Here is an 18143-nt window from a genome sequence, read left to right as displayed (position 1 = left end):
TTATTTGAAAGATTTTAACTCTCATGCAATCTAACAGGTCATGGGCTGTGAACCTCTAAGAAAGTCCAACCAGCTATCTCCCTTCCATCTGAGGACCCCCAGTAGATGAGGCAACTGACCTCTCCGATCCACCCACCTACCAGGCAAGTTGTGGAGGACATTATAACCCCGTCTTTCATGTAGACATGGTCCAGCAGCTATCCCTGCTGCATTCCTTTGAATCGCCTCTTGGAAATCCAGGACTGCCAGCATCTTGAGTATATCGCACCACACACAACTCATCTCAGGAAGGAGAAGCCTGGACTGAACCCTTTACCCAGCCAGCTCGGCCACCTGGATCAGCTGCTCAAACTCTGATTGGTGCCCCAGGACACACCTCAGCGGGGGAAGGGGGCCCACGGAGGATACAAATGCTACAATCCTTGTAAACACTAATTGCTATCTGTTCTTATTAAGACAGGAGACGCAGGTGTTAGAGCCCAATGTGAGAGAGAGAATTACATGCAGACCTGACTCTGGCTGTTCCTCTAACAGCTCTCCCAACATGAATCTTGCTGCTTCCGCCATTGGAATGGCATTGTCCCCTCTCTTTGGAGGAGTACATTTCCTATAGGGAAGGCTTCCCAAACCCCCTAAGCCAAAAGCTCCTATGACAGTCCTCTGAACAGTGGTCTCTTGGTCACAGTTACAACTTTACATTTGTTTGTGAAACTGTATTAATGTCCGTCTACACGACCAGTCTGTAATGTAAACTCCAAGGCACAGGGCTGCCTGTCTGCTCACCATCTCCAGCACCCTGCCTGCCATTCATTCAACAAATGCACTGTACGAGGTCCTGGGCATCCCCAGTGAACGTCAGAGATGAGATCCCGGACCTCCCTTGACTTAAGCAGCTTCCCTTGACTTAGGGGAAGAAAGGCTGAAAACAAAACCCATAAACCAGTGAATGAGATCGTTAGAGAAAGTGGGCATAAAGTGGGTATGCCATAAATAGAGGTCTAATAAATGAATGACGAAGAACCTTATCTAATTAGTTACTGGAATCCCAAAACATTAAAAGCAGCTTTGGTTTGTGTCATAAAGAAGCACATCTGCTCCCCGGCACCACTGCTCTTTCTACGGCGCTCTACCAGGTTCATTTCAAAGGAGCATCAACTTCCTAGCCGGTTAAAAGGCACTTCGATGTGTAGAGTTGGGTCTAGTCAGAAAGTTAGGAGACTGCATCTCATCTCAGGAACAGAAACACGTCACTTTTCTCCAGTTGCGACATGAGTCAGAACAGTCACGGCTATCTCATGACCCAGGAATTCTGTTACACGGCTCTGGTGATTACAACTTGTGATTTTCAAAGGCTCACAAATGTGGGATAAAAGAACGCAGAGAGGCTGCAGAGGACGCAGCTCCAGGGCGCCAGCCCCCATTTCCAAATCCGTGCCCTCCTATCACCCGGGCAGAGGGGCACTTAAATCAGCCTCATGAAAACTGGGTGAGTGAAGATAAAAAAGTTCACTCTTGCTCTTCAGTCATTCGACTGATAGCTGTGGCACACCTACTATGTACCAGGCACTACTGTCTGCCTCTACTAATACTTGGAATATGGCAAAAAAACGAATCTGACAAAAATGCCTGCCCTCGTGGAACTTGCAATCTGTTGGGAGTAATTTATCTCAACAAACTCAGCCCCCTATAACAGATAGGAACGGCCTTGGCCTGTTCGGTGCCCAATGTGCCCAATACTGGGTCAGACGTCTGCATGCACTCCACTGTCCAACTGAAGCCTATCACGGATGCTTTCTACCGTCAAAGGGTCACAGACAAAATTACCAGCAGCGACAGACCACTGGGAAAACTGCTGACACAGATAGGTAACCTAAGGTCAGGAAAGGCTTCCCAGGCCAACCTCAGGTCAGACCTGAAAGGTGAGCAGAAGTAGTCAGGCTGCCAGGCAGGCTGTGCAGAGAAGGGGGGAGGGGTGGCAGGCTCTATAAGTAGGGGTAACAGCAGAGACAAAGTCCCAGAGCAGGGAGAGGAAGCATGGCCCAGTTGAGGAACTGAAAAAGGTCTGGAAGGCTTTTTAGCAATGGAATGAGGGGCAACAGCCTCTTTGGCCCCAACGGGAGATCCTGAACAGGTTTTCAGCAGGGAAGTGATGGGATTCTATTTACACTTTAGAAAGATCAGTTTAGCAGCAGAGTAAATATTACAGCAGCCAAGCCCAGCAAGGCATTCTGGGAGATCTAGGAGGGAGGCGACCGCTGGGAAAGAGCAGGAGTGCGAGAAACGGAATAACGAAAAGGTCCAGGTTCCTGCCTGGGCAGCTGAGAACAGTGGGGTCCTCCATGTGACTGGGCGCACACGCAGACCCTTTTATTGGTGGTGGGGATGGGGAGAGGGCGAGGCAGTAGTGGTGGTGGTGGTGAGCTGGGCAGTGTTTGTGCACCTGAAAATGGAGGTGTGCTGTGGGGAGGCAGCAGGTAAATGGGTCTAGAGCTAAGCAGACAAGATTTGGGTAGTGATGGCAATCGAGAGCCCAGGCATGGCAGCCTCCAGGAGTGGAGTGCAAGGCGAGGTGTTCACCTGAGGTGAAATATCCCTAAGATACCAGCATTCAAAGGCTACATGGGGACAGAGGAGTCCGCAGCCTGCCAAGGCAGGGTGGTGGGAGAAGTCGTAGGAAAGCCAGCAGAGCATAACCTCCCAGAAGCCAAGGGAAAGAGCATTTCAGGAGGGAAAGGAAGGTCAGGAAGGCCAGGACTAGAAGGCAGGCAGACCCTGAAAGCAACACCAAACTCGCTGTGCTGTTGGAGGGGGGATAATGGGCTTGGGTGCCTGATGGCAATAGGGCCAGAGAGAGGAGGCAGAGGACGTCTCAGTGAGACTGGCAGTGGAGGGGGCCAAAGACATGGGGGACATGGGGTCTAGGAAGAAGGGAGAGAATTGAGTAGTCACAGGACGGTGGGATGGAGTCCATAGGTAGGATGCGGCTCAAGACACAGAAAGAAGGGCTGAATGACCAAGCGCCACTCCTGAGTGGGCGGGAGAGGGTGGGATCCAATTGGAAGAAGCAAATCAGTCTCAGGCAGGAAAAGGGTCCCTCCTTCACTTAACAGGAGATAGGAGAAAAGAAAGGCACTTAACGGCTGGACAGGAAGGCTGGGAGCGGCAATCCTGCAGCTCCTGTTCTCTCTGTTAAGAGAACCTATTGCAGGCCAGGGGTGAGGTGTTTGAGAGAGACATGGAGAGTTCGGAGCAGTCGCTGAGAGTTCGGCAAAAGGCAGAGAGAGAAGCCTAAGGAAACAGGAAAGAACCAATGGCTAGAGCCTATGGGCCAGCTGAAGGTGCTTTACAAGGTCATTACTCTGGGTGAGACGTGATTATACAGTTTCTCCAGCAGCCCTCACAAGGCAGGGGCAGAGCTCTGCCAGGTGGTGCAAAGGAAGGACCACAGGTGCTCAGTGGTGACAAGATGGAGTGGAGGGGGAGAAGCCAGGAACCTGGATGAGACAGGGAATGTGTGCCAAGGGCTGGGAGGACTGGAGTTCAGAGAGCAGGGCGGCTATGCGTAGGATTGCAAAGGTGGAACAGGTAAGGTTAGGAAATGACACAGTCCAGGCTGTGACTGAGGCAGTGGGTGAAGCAGCGCAGAGAAGCCATCAGTGACGAAGAGACGGTCAAAGTACTAGGTGCGTCTTCCATAATGGAGGCAGAGAGCTTGGGAGCGGAAAGAAGATAATGATATACTGAAATGTCCCCAACCCCAGGGGAATGGAGCTCAGAGCCCCCCTGCATGCAGCCTGCTACGAGCTGCCAACAAAGCAAACCTTTCCATACATCACCTTATTGAATCCCCATAATCGCACTGCACAGTCTTATTCTGTAGGTGGAAAAACGCAGGCTCACTGGCTAAGAACTTTTCCAAGGTCAAAGAGTCTAAACATGCTGGGCAGAATTTGAGGGTTAGGCTTCTGAACACCAAATCACTCGGCCTCACCACATGCATAGACAGATAGGGTAGATTGCATTATTTATGCTCCAGCAGTCACTTGTCCCCATGCAAGAGCTCTCTAATTGCCCCCCGCGCCATCTCCCAGGATGAGGGGTCAGGGGCTGCCTGCTGCTGGCTAATAAGCTATGCTGTCCTCGGGAATAGCTTACTGTACTTGCTGAGATGAAGGCCACAGTAATTACCCATTAAAAAGACACTGGAATGTGACATGCTAATAGTTCCAGAACAAACACATCAAAATATCAGTTTTTGAGGAAACAGGAGCCCAGAATTTAGATTTCTAAAAGAGCTGACTGGATCACATGCAACAGGAAAAATCCCTTCCTTCCCACATTTCCAAACAAAGCAGCCAGTGTTTTAATTCCAATGACAATGGAGTTTCATTTTACGGAGGACAGGGACCTACCACACTTGTCTGAGGGAGTTAAAAAATATTGGTGCCACAGTCCTGGGGTGATTAAGAAGAAAAAAAAGTGAGGAAACAAAATAGGGCAATAGTGTTGTAACGAACACTAATAAACACAATGGCCATCGGCATTAATCTGGTTTAATAATTTGGTATGTATGTATTCAGACGCCAATAGGACACAGTGGAAAGGCCTAAAAGAGTTCAGAGGGTGGGAAGAAGTCTTTTCAGGTTGACACATGCTAGGTGAATTGGAGCCATATCCTGGAGCCTCACGCCATGCCTGACGAGACTCGCCGGGCCATCAATAGCACGGGGTAGTGAGCAGCCCTTTTGTGCTGCACCCACAAGCCCTTGTGGCCACTGCCTGGGAAGCAACAGTACATTCTGGAAACACCAGACAGGCCCCACTCATCCTCACGTGCTGCAATCCCAGAATAAGCCCAGCTCCCGTGTTGATTATTCTTATCATATTCTACCAGAAACCATGATTTTCTGTCCTCAAAAACTTCGCATTCCAAAAGGATGGGCTCTCCCCAGATTCTTCGCTGATCATGTCAGTCTGTGACCCGCTTGAGCATCAGCATGTGCTGTGCCAGGGAACCTGCTACCTTCCTAACTGGGTCCCTCCAAGCCTGAGGGTGGAGAAGTGGACTCCCCCCACTCACACAAGGGGGATCACCTTGATCCCCCTTGTCCATGTCCACTTCCCCAAGGGGCTCCCTACACTCCAGCTACACTGGCCTTCTGGCAGAGGTCTCCACACTCGCTGTTTGCTTTGCCCAGAAAGTTCTGGCTCCGTATTTCCCAAGGCTCCTCCCCCCACCGACCCCCAGTGTTAGGTACCTGCTCACCCACAGCCTCCCTACTCTCCTTATCCATCACGCCTAGTCACCACCTGGAATTTCATCCTACATCTGGTACTCATTTGTGTCTCTCTCGCCTGTCCTCCCAAACCCGGACTGTCTGCTTTACTATCATACCTCAATAGCTGGCCCAGGAAAGCCACTCAACACACCCTTAGCAGTCATTTTTCTAAGTAGATCTCCAACTCCCCAGTCTGCCAAGAATGCCCTGGCTCCCACCACAGGTGACTATTACCTGCTGAAGACCTATTAGCTCAGAACCAACCATGTTTCTGGAATAAACATAAACCACTCAGCAAAGCCATTGCCATATGGCCTGTACACACGTTGCCTCGCAGCCTGGAGCTCCAGCACCAGCACCCACACGGCCTGTTAGGAGCTGGGGCTGCTGCTGTGCAAAAGGGCTTCCTCCTTAATCACTCCCCTTCTTCAGATAAAGTTAGGGAAGTGAAAAAAAGGTCTTCCTGTTTTTCTTTCCCAGTCTCTGAATTAGCAGAGACATCAACGTGAATAATTACATAGTTGCCCAGCTCAGTCTCTCTCTCTTCTCATGCAGATCTCACTTTACAGTTTGGCTTTTGGATTTTTGAAAAATCTGGGGCAGCCGGTTAGCTCAGTTAATTAGAGTGCGTGCTCTGAACAACAGGGTTACCGGTTCGAATCCCACATGGGCCAGCGAACTGCGCCCTCCACAACTAGCCTGAAGGACAAGGACTTGGAGCTGATGGGCCCTGGAGAAACACGCTGTTCCCCAATTTTCTTCAATAAAGTTTATTAAAAAAAAAAAAAAAAGAAAAATCTTTCTGACAACTAAATGATTTCTCAAATCGAAAAAAGAATTTTTTTCTAAAACGGTTAGATTTACTTTCTTGGGAAGAAAAATGCCCAGGCTATAGAAGCTTTTCTAAAACTGCTCCTGACAGTTGTTGTCACTATCAGAGTAAGACATGACACTAATGTAGGCATGGAGTATTTCACTATTTTTGAAATAAAAATACGATGCTTTTGTGTCATGGCTACAAAATTAATGTAAATATGTCAAGACATCAGCACTCTGAAAGAAACCGTGGGAAATTTCAACAATGAAGCTTGCATTACTCTGAGCTTTAAAGAAGATCACTGAGGTCATATTACACAATGGCACGTATCCCGCAGAAATTCAGTCCCCCAGAACGATAACTGAAGCCAACCTGAAGGCTGCAAGAGGAGACTGGGGTGCTATAAAAACGAGGAGAACAGAAGGCCCCAGGGAAGCATACTAATAAAAGTTGATCACCAAGATCCAGGACAACTGCGGCAAGAGAGGTCATCAGCCAAACCAACAACACACAAACCATATGTAAACATAAACAAAAATAACCCGTGCCCCTGGCCAGCTCATCAATCTGTTGGGGTTACGACGGCCCTACAGCCACCACTATACCACAGGAGCGAAGAGGGCATAAGCTAGCTGTGTCATTTAAAACAGGTGGTTTTCCAATCCCCAGTGTATAGCCACCCTCAGACTTACCTGCACTCCTTATGTTTTCTATGAAACCCTGAGGTTCACTGTCAAGCGAAAATAGGCCAACTGTCTTCATGTCCCACTGTGTCCTTTTCTAGTTCCACAAGGGCTTAAATAAAAAGGCCCACAAAGGAGAAAATAGGAAGTATGGGAGGGAGGGAGGAGGAACAGAAAAATAGAGGGGGTGAGAAGAACATAAAAGAGAGAGAGAGAGAGAGAGAGAGAGAGAGAGAGGAAGAAAGGGGGAAGGAGGGAGGGGGAGAGAGACGCAGAGAGAGAAAAACAGAGAAAGATGGAGAGACAAAGAGGGGGAAAGGCACTGGGAGAAGGAACAAAGAGGAAACAGAGCAGGCAAGGAAGAGAACGAACAGCAAAGAGAGGAAATAACACAGAAAGACAGAGAAAGAGACAGAAAAGGAAAAAGTTCGTGGGAAAAAAGTAGTGATGTGCTTCATGGAAAAGCTATTTGTTACCGAGTGGCTCTTTCTCCAAGTACTGTGTTATGCCATATGTGGGAAGTGAATAAGGCTGGAACTCTGCCTAAGAACATCTGCCCAGGACTCCAACAAACCCTAATAATAGCACAGCTGGTGTCCCCAGCCTAATGAGCTCACCACCCATGTGACCACTCCTCCTCCAGCAGCTCCTCCAGAGAGAGGCCCCCACCATAGGGTCAGGTTCCCGCCCATCTGCCCTCCCCCAAATCCAGGCTTTAGTTCCTCCAAGGCCTTCATCCTCTCTTTCCTGAATCCACGCCCACCTGTTTTCCTAAACTAAATTCCTCGGATCCAGTAGTTCCTTTGAACAGATACAATCTCAACATGAAAGACAAATATCAGAAATAAAAGATGGGGACATCACTCGAGATCTTCCAGATATTAAAAGGATAATAGTTAGGCCAATACATTCAACAGCTTCGAGGAAATGGACAAACTCCCTGAAATATACAACTTACCAAAACTAACTAACACAAACAAAAGAAAAGATCTGAACCGCCCAATATCTAGTTTTTAAAAAATGAAAATCTTTCCACATCCATCCAAAGACCAGTATGACACCACCAAGTGTAACCTGCTGCGAAGGTACAGGCCCCTCCAGGAGACCTGGTGACTCACTGGGGAGGAACGTCTCTGACAGAGGAGGCTGTCATTCAGGCTTGATTTCCCCACTGCCCACTGCCTGTTGCTAGGAGGAAACCACACACAGCACAATTGGAAAGGGGCAGGGGATAAGAACAAAGAAACGGGATCTGCAAAGTTGGGAAGTTTTAACCCTTTCTGGTACTATGTTTTTAACCGAGTTCCCATTGCAGTACACTTTTCAAAGCCCTCTAGTACTTACAGCAACTGCACCTTAGCATGGGGAAGGGGAAGGATTTCAGCTTTAAGGGGAAGCCGAGCGGAAAGTGACGGAGAGGAGACTCCAGTTGGCACTGATACAGTAGTATCCATAGCAAGTGGAAGAGGAGCTGAAAAATCTGGGATCTCTCTCTCTCAGTCCAGGCAACACATCCTGACTGCAAGCAAGAGCCAAATAGACATGACACATGGCGCTTATTCACCAGAAAAGACAAAGAAGGCCACATTTCAAAAATGACTCTTGGTAACATACACGAGGGGTGGGTTTGTAAGCATGCACTATCAAGGCTAGGAAATTGCTCGATTCCATCCCTGCCCACCAAGTAATTATATCATAGCAATCGCGTGATTTCCTAAAGGTGGTCAATCATTAACTTCTTTTACTGCTAAACACTGTTACACACTAAAGACCATGTTTTTATACCTTGTTAATGCCGTGAATAAGTTACCGGAGCCTTGACAATTTCCTGCTGTGATTTATAACAGCAATGCCATAAGTTTAAATGCCACTGCAAAAGTCACAAAAACTTAAAAGAATTACAGCATTTTAAGGACTACTACTTTTACACAGTACTCCCTTTTGCTGGAATGTGTACCATACTGAGAAGAATCCTTTCCAAGACACAGAATCCATGTTGTATCCATTCCCAACACGCTAAAAGCATTAACATGACCAATTTCTATTTCAGTCTTTACCTACCAACCTTGTCCTTTCACTGTCACTCTTTTTAGGTCATACATCCAGGTCAAGCCTATGGTCTTCAAGCCTTCAAGAATCTTCCTGAATCCATCTTCCGGCCCATAACAGTGCCTTGCCAAGGCATCGTGGAGCCAGAGGCTCGGGGAAAATTCAGGAATGCCAATTTTGTCTTCATGAAGAAATTTGATATTTTGTTCATTATACATTTCTTTTGCATTAGATTTTTTTTTTTCGTATTGCACTAAAATGTTATTTATCTTGATTACTTAAATTTTTGGCCACAGTTCCTCCCACCCCCTTATCAATTTTGTACCTTTGGCAAGTGTCCCTGTTACTTCATCCTACTCCAAGCCCTGACCCACAACGGTAACAATATACCCTGGTGAACCAAGGGAAAAAATAAACACCCAGGCTTCGTTACCCCAAAGACTGGACAACAGCTGCCTGAAAGATCATCTACTGGGGTGTGCGTGTTTTCTAAATGACTCCAATGGGGGGGGGGAGATGGGATGAAAACTACAAGTTAGAGCACAGTTATATTCTGTAGAACAAATATTTTATACCATGTTGCATTAAAATCAAATAGTTGCCAAGTTAGAACCTTTACTATCTTATGCATTCAGCTCTATTAATTTTTACTTACCTATACACTTCACATGGTCAGTACCTTCTCAGAGGTAACCACCACTATTCTTATCCTTATCACAGCATAGTTTTGTCTGTGGTTAACTTCCTGAAAATGGAATCATACAGCGTATACTTTTGTGTCTGGCCTCGTTTGCTCAACATTTTATTTTCATCCATATGTGGCATTATTAGTATTACATTCCTTTTTATTGCTGAGTAGTACTCCATTGTGCGGACATACCACAACTGGTTAATACAATCACCAGTTAATGGACATTCGGGGCTATCGTAAGTAAGGCTGCCGTGAACTAAGTACCCAGCATTCACTTCTGTTGTGTACAAGCCCAGCAGTGAATCATTGGGTCGTGACATATATGTTCAGCTTTAGGAAATACTGCCAATTTTCCAAGTGGTTGTTCTTTGTATGTGGTACATGAGGCTTCCAGTTGTTCCACATCCTCACCAACAGCTGGTATGGTTAAATTCTTACTTTATCCATTCTGACGAGTCTGCAGAAGTATGTTTGCTAAAACAAGCGATTTCTAATGCGCCCCCCCCGCAATTTTACCATGATTCGATAACTCTACTAGTACAAACTGTGAAAGATCAAGCAGGTGGATAAGAATACAAGAAAGTGCAGCAAGCTTTCTAATTCTGAGCGCAAGCATACATGATACTTGGCAAGGAAACCTGCAAATTTGCATGAACGCTGCAAGAATTCTTCTAGTCAAGATGTCATTATAAGATATTCCCAAGGCTAAGCCGGCATCTCTTTGGAGCCATGGAAAACGGAGTGACAACTCTACAAATATTTGCATACCTACTATATATAAATAAACCCAGAGGACATTTTAGCCTTTATCTTACTTGGCCTCTCACAGTAGAGTGGCCCCATGAATCCCTCCCTTCATTGCAAGAATCCTTTCTCCCCCAGCACATCTGGTTTCCTTCTGGTCAACCTCTGGTCAGTCCTCTGTGAATTCTTCTACATAGGATATCATTACTGTCTACATGGAATGCACCCCAAGCCCTTACCTCACACTTGGATCTCTCTTGCATGAGTCGGGCTCAAAAGTCCCACTGCCTTAAACTTCTCCATGTGGAAATTTCACATCAAACTCAGCACGTTCAAAACAGGGTCCTCCTGCTCCTCATCCCTGGACAACTGTGTGGGGCTAATCCAATCTGGAAATCTCAGCCTCATCCCTGCCTCCGCCCCTCCCCACCTTACCACCACCCCTTCAAAGAGCATGCCCTAGCTCAACATCATTCAAAGGGATTCACTTCTTTCCATCCACACAGTCACTTACTACGGCAGCTGAAGTCACCACCCTCTCTCATCTTGAGAAAGCCAGAGCTTCCACTGGAGGTCTCAGTCATCCTGGAGGTAGATGAGTCTGGGACCACACACTGGCCTGGGGCATAAGGTGAAGCCAGCCGCCTCTCCTAATGACACCCCTGCCCTGCCATGGGCCTTCTCTGTGGAAGGTCTACAAACTACATCGCTTTTCCAACCTAGCAACTTCCAGTCCGTGGAGGGGAAATTCTCAGACTTGATTACGCTGATCATTCTCTGGCATGCTGCCACTTGCCAAACAGAGAATTCAGTATACCACACAGGATAAAAGTCTGATTATAAGACAACCAAACTCCCAGGAATATTCATTTTCTTTATCCCCTTTCCCATCAGTATCCCTTCTCCTCTCGTATCAAGGGACTTAGCCCAGCTAAAAGTTTTCCAGGGAACACTCATTCAATAATTGCTATGACATCCCTCATGGACTTAGAATGTCCCTTTTAATAATACAAAATGTTTTCCTATCTTCCAAGTACAGTAGAAACACATCTACTGCATCAGCAAACATTTTAATCTCTTTTCCCAATGATTTGTTTGTCCCACTTTTTATCTACTGTTGTAACAGTAAGAGTGTTCTGTTTGTTCTCTCAAAGAGAAAGCTATTTTCTTGAATATTTACCCCCACACTATACTTCGTCCACAAGAGACTTTGGAAATGTCTTGATATCTGTGGCCAAATATCAAGTCCAAAGGCATTTCTCTAATACCGTGGAATCCTTGCAAAGTTAACCCTTTCTCCTCAAAGGAGGGAAGTCAGTTGTCAGGTGAGCAAAAACCATGGGCCACATCACTGCCTGAGGGCATGGGGGCTGTTTCCGCCAGCGCCACGATCGATCGTGGAGGCCAGCACATGCCATGAGGGCATGGCATAGAATATTTGCTCCGAAATGATTATGGATGAATGGATCCGAAGGAGTTCAATAATAGCAATAATAATGATGGACACAAAATGCTTACTCTGAGCCAAACATCCATATTCAAGTCATCTTATTAACCATATGAGGTTATCATATAAGGTAAGATTCAGGAACTGAATCATAAAAAGGAGTCATAAAAAGGAGTTCCTTGCTAAGCTCAGCACTGACAAAGTACCAATCTTAAAGGGGAAAGAAAAAAGGAACATGGCATCAAACACACCAATAGTATGCCACAGTTTATCCAGACAGCTTGTTAAATCTGGAAGTTTTTATTTTTTAACAAAGGGATGAAAATAAGACTGCACCCACTCAGGTACATAAAACAGAACTGCGATTCCCATAGTGTTCAGCATTTTATTGAAAACATATTCTAGATGCAGAGGTTGAAATGAAATACCCACCATCTGGATGACACTCTTTTCTTCTCTGCTATGAAAGCCAGTAAAGCAACTGTCTGAGACATTCTGCACCCAAATGAAACACAGACACAGCCCAAATGAGTCACACATGTAACAAGCTGCTCATTTTCCTGCCCCCCACCTTTCCTCTAAATCATTATACTGCTATTCCTAAATCATAGGTTTGGGTTTTCTTTTTGTTTGTTTGTTTGGTGTTTTTAATCCCTCGGCACAAAGCCTACCAATTCCAAGTTTGTAACATGACAAGAAATCTGCCTGTCCCTTTAGTTTAAGTAAACCTCCAAGTTTCTTCCCGACTTGAAATTCTACAATGCAGGCAAGGCCCCTATCTTTGGACCCCTCTTTTAATAATAATAATAAACAGCCCTTGACATAACTGGGCTGCCAGATATCTGCAGACGTCAAACCACCAAACACCCCCACCCAAAGATAAGGCCCAACAGGCAAACCAACTTTATTCTTAGAACTCTGCATTCAGAATCACAAAATGTTATGTATTGTCTTACTGAGCTGCTCTTTTACTGTTATCCTCTGGAGTCCCCCAATTGACATACTCCGATTTCCATTCAAAATACATGGGAGGAGGGAACGACCTTAAACAGAGACCATAAACAATAGTAGCTTCTAGAAACCTTATGAACGTGAGTCCCATCACACTTACTAAATGAATTAAATGTGATGGCCTCAGAATTAAGCAGCAATCAAGAGCAAGGGTTGAAGCAAGAGCTCCTCATATTTCGGGAATTGCCCACATCTCAAAGCAAGGCAAGGACCATGGCTAGTGTTAGGAGAATAACAGAATGAAGGGAGAAAAGTGACTCAAAAGAAATAGCCAAGTTACACCCACTAGGATGGCTATTATAAAAAAAAAAAAAAAAGAAAAAGAAAAAAACAAAATAACATGTTGATGAGGATATGGAGAAAGTAGAATCCTTGTGCACTGCGGGTAGGAATATAAAATGGTGCAGCCAACTGAGGAAAACAGTAGGGTGATGCCTCAAAAATTAAACAGAATTATCATAGGATCCAACGATTCCACTTGTGGGTAAGACCCAAAAGAAGAGACAGCAAGGATTCAAACAGGTACTTGTACACCCATGTTCATCATAGCACTATTCACAATCGTCAAAAGGTTGAAGTAACCCAAGTGTCCATCGAAGAATAAATGAATGAACTGGTATAGACACACAATGCAATATTATTCAGCCTTAAAAAAAAACGAAATTCTGGTATACGGTACAACACAGATGAACCTTGAAGACATTATACTAAGTGAAATAAGCCAGATACAAAAAGACAAATATTGTATGATTCCCTTTATGTGAGGTTCAGGGGCTGAGGGGAGGGGTAAACGAGGAGTTAGTGTTTAATCAATACAGTTTCATTTTGGGAGGGTGAACAAATTCTGGAGATGGATGGTGGTGATATTTGCACGACAGTGTGAATGGACTCAACACCACAAAACCGTCCACTTTAAAACGAGAAATTTTGTCATATGTATTTTACTACTGTTTTTTTTTTTTTTTTTTAGAAATAAAATCCCTTTCATCTCTCAGATTGGGCACCTTGGGGGCAAAAAAAAAGAATTTGGCAAGGGCAGGTTATCTGCTCCCACTTCCGCATGAGTTATGGAAAGAGCAGGGCAGGCTGAGGGCTCCCCACCTGCTTGGAGAGCAGGAGGGAGGAAAGGAAGGTGAGGAAGAGGTTACATACACGGGGGTCAGATCCACTTCCCTTCTAGCTAGCTTCCATTCTGCCACTCTGTCTATCTTGTGATTTCCCATATGCACAGTGCATGTGACCTGACTCTTTAGATTTGTTCAAAGAGTAGGTGAGTGGATGGGCAGATGGATGGATGTTTCAACTACTTGGTAGGACAGTTTGGGGAGAACTGCCTATTCACTGCTCTGGCATATTGTTAAAAACTCAAAACATCACCCAATGTTTTAAATGTGTATTGGGGTAGGGAGGGTAAATGACTGGCTGGGTTCTGGACAGCTTTCCCTCACTACTACTTAGCAAGACAGGTGTCCCTTCCCTTTCTGGACCCTCCCATTTTACAGTCCGCTGCACACAACTTAAGGAAGGGAAGAGGTGGGCGTTGGGGAGGGAATGGGTTCAGCGATCTTCACAGAGGAACCCTAGCCCCTCGCCTTTCAATAGAGGGCAAAAGGGTGAATCCAACTTGAGCACCAACTCTTCCAAGTAGGGCAGGAGCAAGTGTGTGGGGGCCATTTGCTCTTCCCAACATTACAAAGTCTGGCCTTGTGCACCAGAAAAGAACATTCTGTATAACTGTGCAGAGGTGTCTGAGCATTAATACCACTTGAGGATATGTTTAAAGTGCAGATTCATATTTAGCAGGCCTGGGGCGGGTCTGAGATTCTGCAGGTCTAACAAGGTGTGCAGATAACTACAGGTCCCCCTCCACCCCCCACAACCCCCTCCACACACCTGGAGCAGAGAGGCCTTACCCTGCAATCAGCTGGAGCCATGACAGCAGGGACCGAAAGTCAGGCAGAAACAGCAATAGTCAGCATGTCCGTCTCATGAGCATTGCCCTCGTCTCACGGCCATTCTCTATCCAGGCCAGAGTCACTTGTTTCCACCATGAATCTGGACCCTTAGTCCTTCTAGCAAAAACAGCCTAGCCATCTGTAGTCCCTCACTCCCTGCCTTTCTCATCACACTGAGGACAAGAGATGCTCCTGGAGGTCAAAGAAATGTTTCCTCTCCACTCCCCAGGGAAAGTTTCCCAGTGGCCCTCAGACAAACAGAAATCCAAGGGCGGCTTCTGCACTCATTACTCACCAGCTCTTCCTGGTTCACATTCAGGAGTCAATAATACAAATGAAACCAAGCCATTTCCAACATTCTAGGGAGACATTTTGTGTTTCTGACCACATCCCAGACTGGAAATTATTTGATAAGGTCCATAACAAAAGGAGGCAGGCATGCACTGGACCACGCCTCCCCTACTTTTTGCAAAAGTTCAAAACTGAGAGTTCCCAGAATGTGATCAAAAAAAAAGGAAAGGAAAAAAAAAATCCAGGCCCACAGCATATGCTGTTGATGTCATAGAACTACCTGGAGGGACTTCTTGATTTTACCAAAACAACGAGAGGACCTGATGGAGAACTTCTAAAATCCTACGGTTCTCCACATGCATGGATGGTTTTTGTCTCCAAACATGGAGAAGAAAAAATCCCATATCCCTACTAATTAATATCCATTTTAAGTGACATTAATCAACTTGCATCTACGTAATCGAATGTAGGATTTGCTAACAGCTAATCTGTGTGAATGCACATCAGGAGACAGCAGCATTTTTTAATCAACATAATCATACTCTATCTAGTAAATACGTCTAGTCCTTACGGAGGAGTGCCATGAAGAGTGAAGTGCTCTGAATGATATGCTAAAGAGATGCTTTTCAGAAAGTCAAACCACTTAATCGACGTGTTCACGGTTATTTTCAACTAATTCTTAAAGAAATTTAGAAAAAGGCAAAGACTTCTGAAGACCCACAGCATGGTCTTCCTTAACATTCAAATCCAGATAATTTATATCCTCGTGGTTCTTTAATTTACTAATATACCCATTTCCCTTCAGTATTGAAGCATCCTTTTCAGATATTAGTACGAAACCCATTTCCTCTAGGAATAAGACTACCTGTTAGCTTCTACTTGGCATTTCATCAAATCTGGAACTAGAAGCGACCCTAGAAATAATCCAGCTCCAAAATTCTCAAACTGGGTGTGGGGACAGAGCCAGGAGTGCAGTTTCCAGGCTCTCGGCCTCACGTGGAAAGGTGCTGGCTCCGGTAGTAAATGGCCATCAACTGTAATTGGATGTCATTAGCTGTGGCTAGTTGGCCGTCAGCTGTAACCAGTGAGCCATTGGCCACTAATATAACTGCCGTGGCTACGCTAGCAGAAAATGGGGGCTAGCCAGAAGATGGTGGCTGAGCCTGCAAGCGGCGGAGTGGGGATTGCAGATCGTGTGGCTCCTGCCTCCTGTGTCTCCGACCCAGCCGCCAGCGAGACTATAGTGGTATGACTCCCCTACCTATGGCTCTGTGGGTGTTCCTTTTTGGCCTCACCATGTCCTGCGTTCTTACGTGGGGAGCGGGACTAGCAACCCTACCTGACACCCTGTGTGACACTGGGGTACACACGCTTGTGCTGTGGGGAGCCCCCAGGCACCCAGGGAAAATAAGATGCATATTCCTTGAGTGCTTTTTGACTCAAAACAGCAATTTAAATTACTTTTATATTAAAACAAACAAGATGAATCCTGCGTTCTGTTCATCACAAGAATCATTGAACTAATACTGAAAAGTGCGGAAAAGCTCAGGTGGAGCTTCCCGATCCCCTTTTCCAGGGTTCCACTGGGGCAAGTGTAAGAGGCATCAACATAATCCATTTCGCAGAGTGAGACATGAAGGCCAACAGACTCCCAAAGGCTGTCAGTGGCCTCCTGAGAAGTCACCATTTGCTAGTCTTTACCGAAGAGATTTACAGTGCTTCTCGGAAAAGCTCTCCCCGCTAACCAGGTGAGGTTGGGAGCAACCCTTCCTGGAATGCCGGACCAGAAGCCCAAAGAAGGGTTTTAAGAGCTTACCTTGCTTCCAGCCCCTTCCACCTCAGGTGCACTATTAATAAACACACAATTAAGTGAGCTTCTCAATGAATAATAATGCCACTCAGCCCTTCACAAGACACCTGTTAAAGTCTTTCCTTAAGCAGTTGCATATCATTTGGGATTATATGTAGCTCAGAGGCATTCAGCTCTACATGTTATTATTTACTGCCCTTCGCTAAAACTTTGAACTTTTCTACACTGCAGGTGGCCTCCGCTTGGATATACTTAATAAGAAGGTAAGTCAGAATAGGGAACATTTGTTCAAAAAGAATGAAAAAAGGGTGGAGGAACCAGAAGACCCATTCGACAGTGTGTCTCTATCCGACAGACACTCACCCAAGACTATAAAATAAAATCTAAGAACCCTGGGGATGGTGGAGACAGTTCTCCCCCTAACACCTTAATCTCCTAAAAGGAACATCCGTCTGTCCTTCCTCATAAGAGTCAAGGTCCAAGATGAGTTATGTAGATCACCTTCAAAACCAAGGGTCACATAATCATTATGCATCAGAAGAGGCTGGTCGTTGTCACATTATCCCCAAGTTTATTAAACTTCCCAGGTGAACTACAGCCCAGGTGAAAGGCTTGATTTAATATCTGGAACTCTCAGTCAGTTTCAATGAACTCTTCCTCTAGTGCCTTTCTCCCCTGAGTCCTAAAGGGAAAAAAGAGAACTGCCCGTTGTATGAAAAATGGCCACCTGCCTGCTTGCCCTCCTTGGCTGTCTTACGAGCTGTATGGAGCAACAGAACAATCAAGTCCATGAAAATACCGACAGCTGATGGCGCAGAGGAAGCCCAAGGTCTGTTCTCCACCTTGGGAACACACAGTGAAGACGGGGAGCCCAGACTCATCTAACAATTACAGAGACCTACTATGTGCAAGGTCTGAGGAAGGGGCTTAGAAGGCAATGACAGGAAGAAAGTCCACATCGGATGACAAACACCAAGATACTGTTTATTTGGGGGTAAAAAGAAAAAAAAGTTTAGGAACTTTCAGTTCAAGCAATGTTTTTATTTTCAAAGCCTCGTTACATGGCCTAATTTGACCCACACACTAAACCTATAAGGTAATTACTACTATAATATCTGCTTTATTATCCCTGTGGAGGCTCAACAAGGTTAGCTACTCATATTGGAATGAGACCTGAAAACCCTCACAGGTCATTGAGTCAAACTTTTACTGACACTTTAATTTAAAAAATTCTAATCCTTACCACAGTCCAAGGAGGTTTGTTTTCTTCTTTAGGTAGGGGGCAATCCCAGAGAGGGGAAAGCCAGGTCAGAAAGGTTAAATAAGAGCCGAAGGTCACACAGCCAGTAAAGAGAAAGAGGAGCTG

At 45.7% G+C, this 18143-nt stretch overlaps 1 protein-coding gene across 3 annotated transcripts in view; it reads right to left on the bottom strand.

Moving 5' to 3' along the window:
- Positions 1-18143, bottom strand: part of TRAK1 (trafficking kinesin protein 1) — a gene marked incomplete at its 5' end in the record, with an annotated part of 168484 nt that overhangs the window by 148410 nt on the left and 1931 nt on the right. The window contains 2 exons of one of the 3 annotated variants that reach the window (XM_081073094.1): positions 6789-6891; positions 7256-7356. The exons of the other annotated variants lie outside the window; for them this stretch is intronic. Of the gene's footprint in view, positions 1-6788; positions 6892-7255; positions 7357-18143 lie in introns of those variants that run through there. 3 annotated transcript variants of the gene reach the window in all.

This window comes from Rhinolophus hipposideros, assembly GCF_964194185.1.
Source record: "Rhinolophus hipposideros genome assembly, chromosome: 14".
In the NCBI taxonomy this organism is placed as follows: Eukaryota; Metazoa; Chordata; class Mammalia; order Chiroptera; family Rhinolophidae; genus Rhinolophus; species Rhinolophus hipposideros.
The sequence above is the reverse complement of the archived record's forward strand: the minus strand, read 5'-3'. Positions and strand labels throughout refer to the sequence as shown.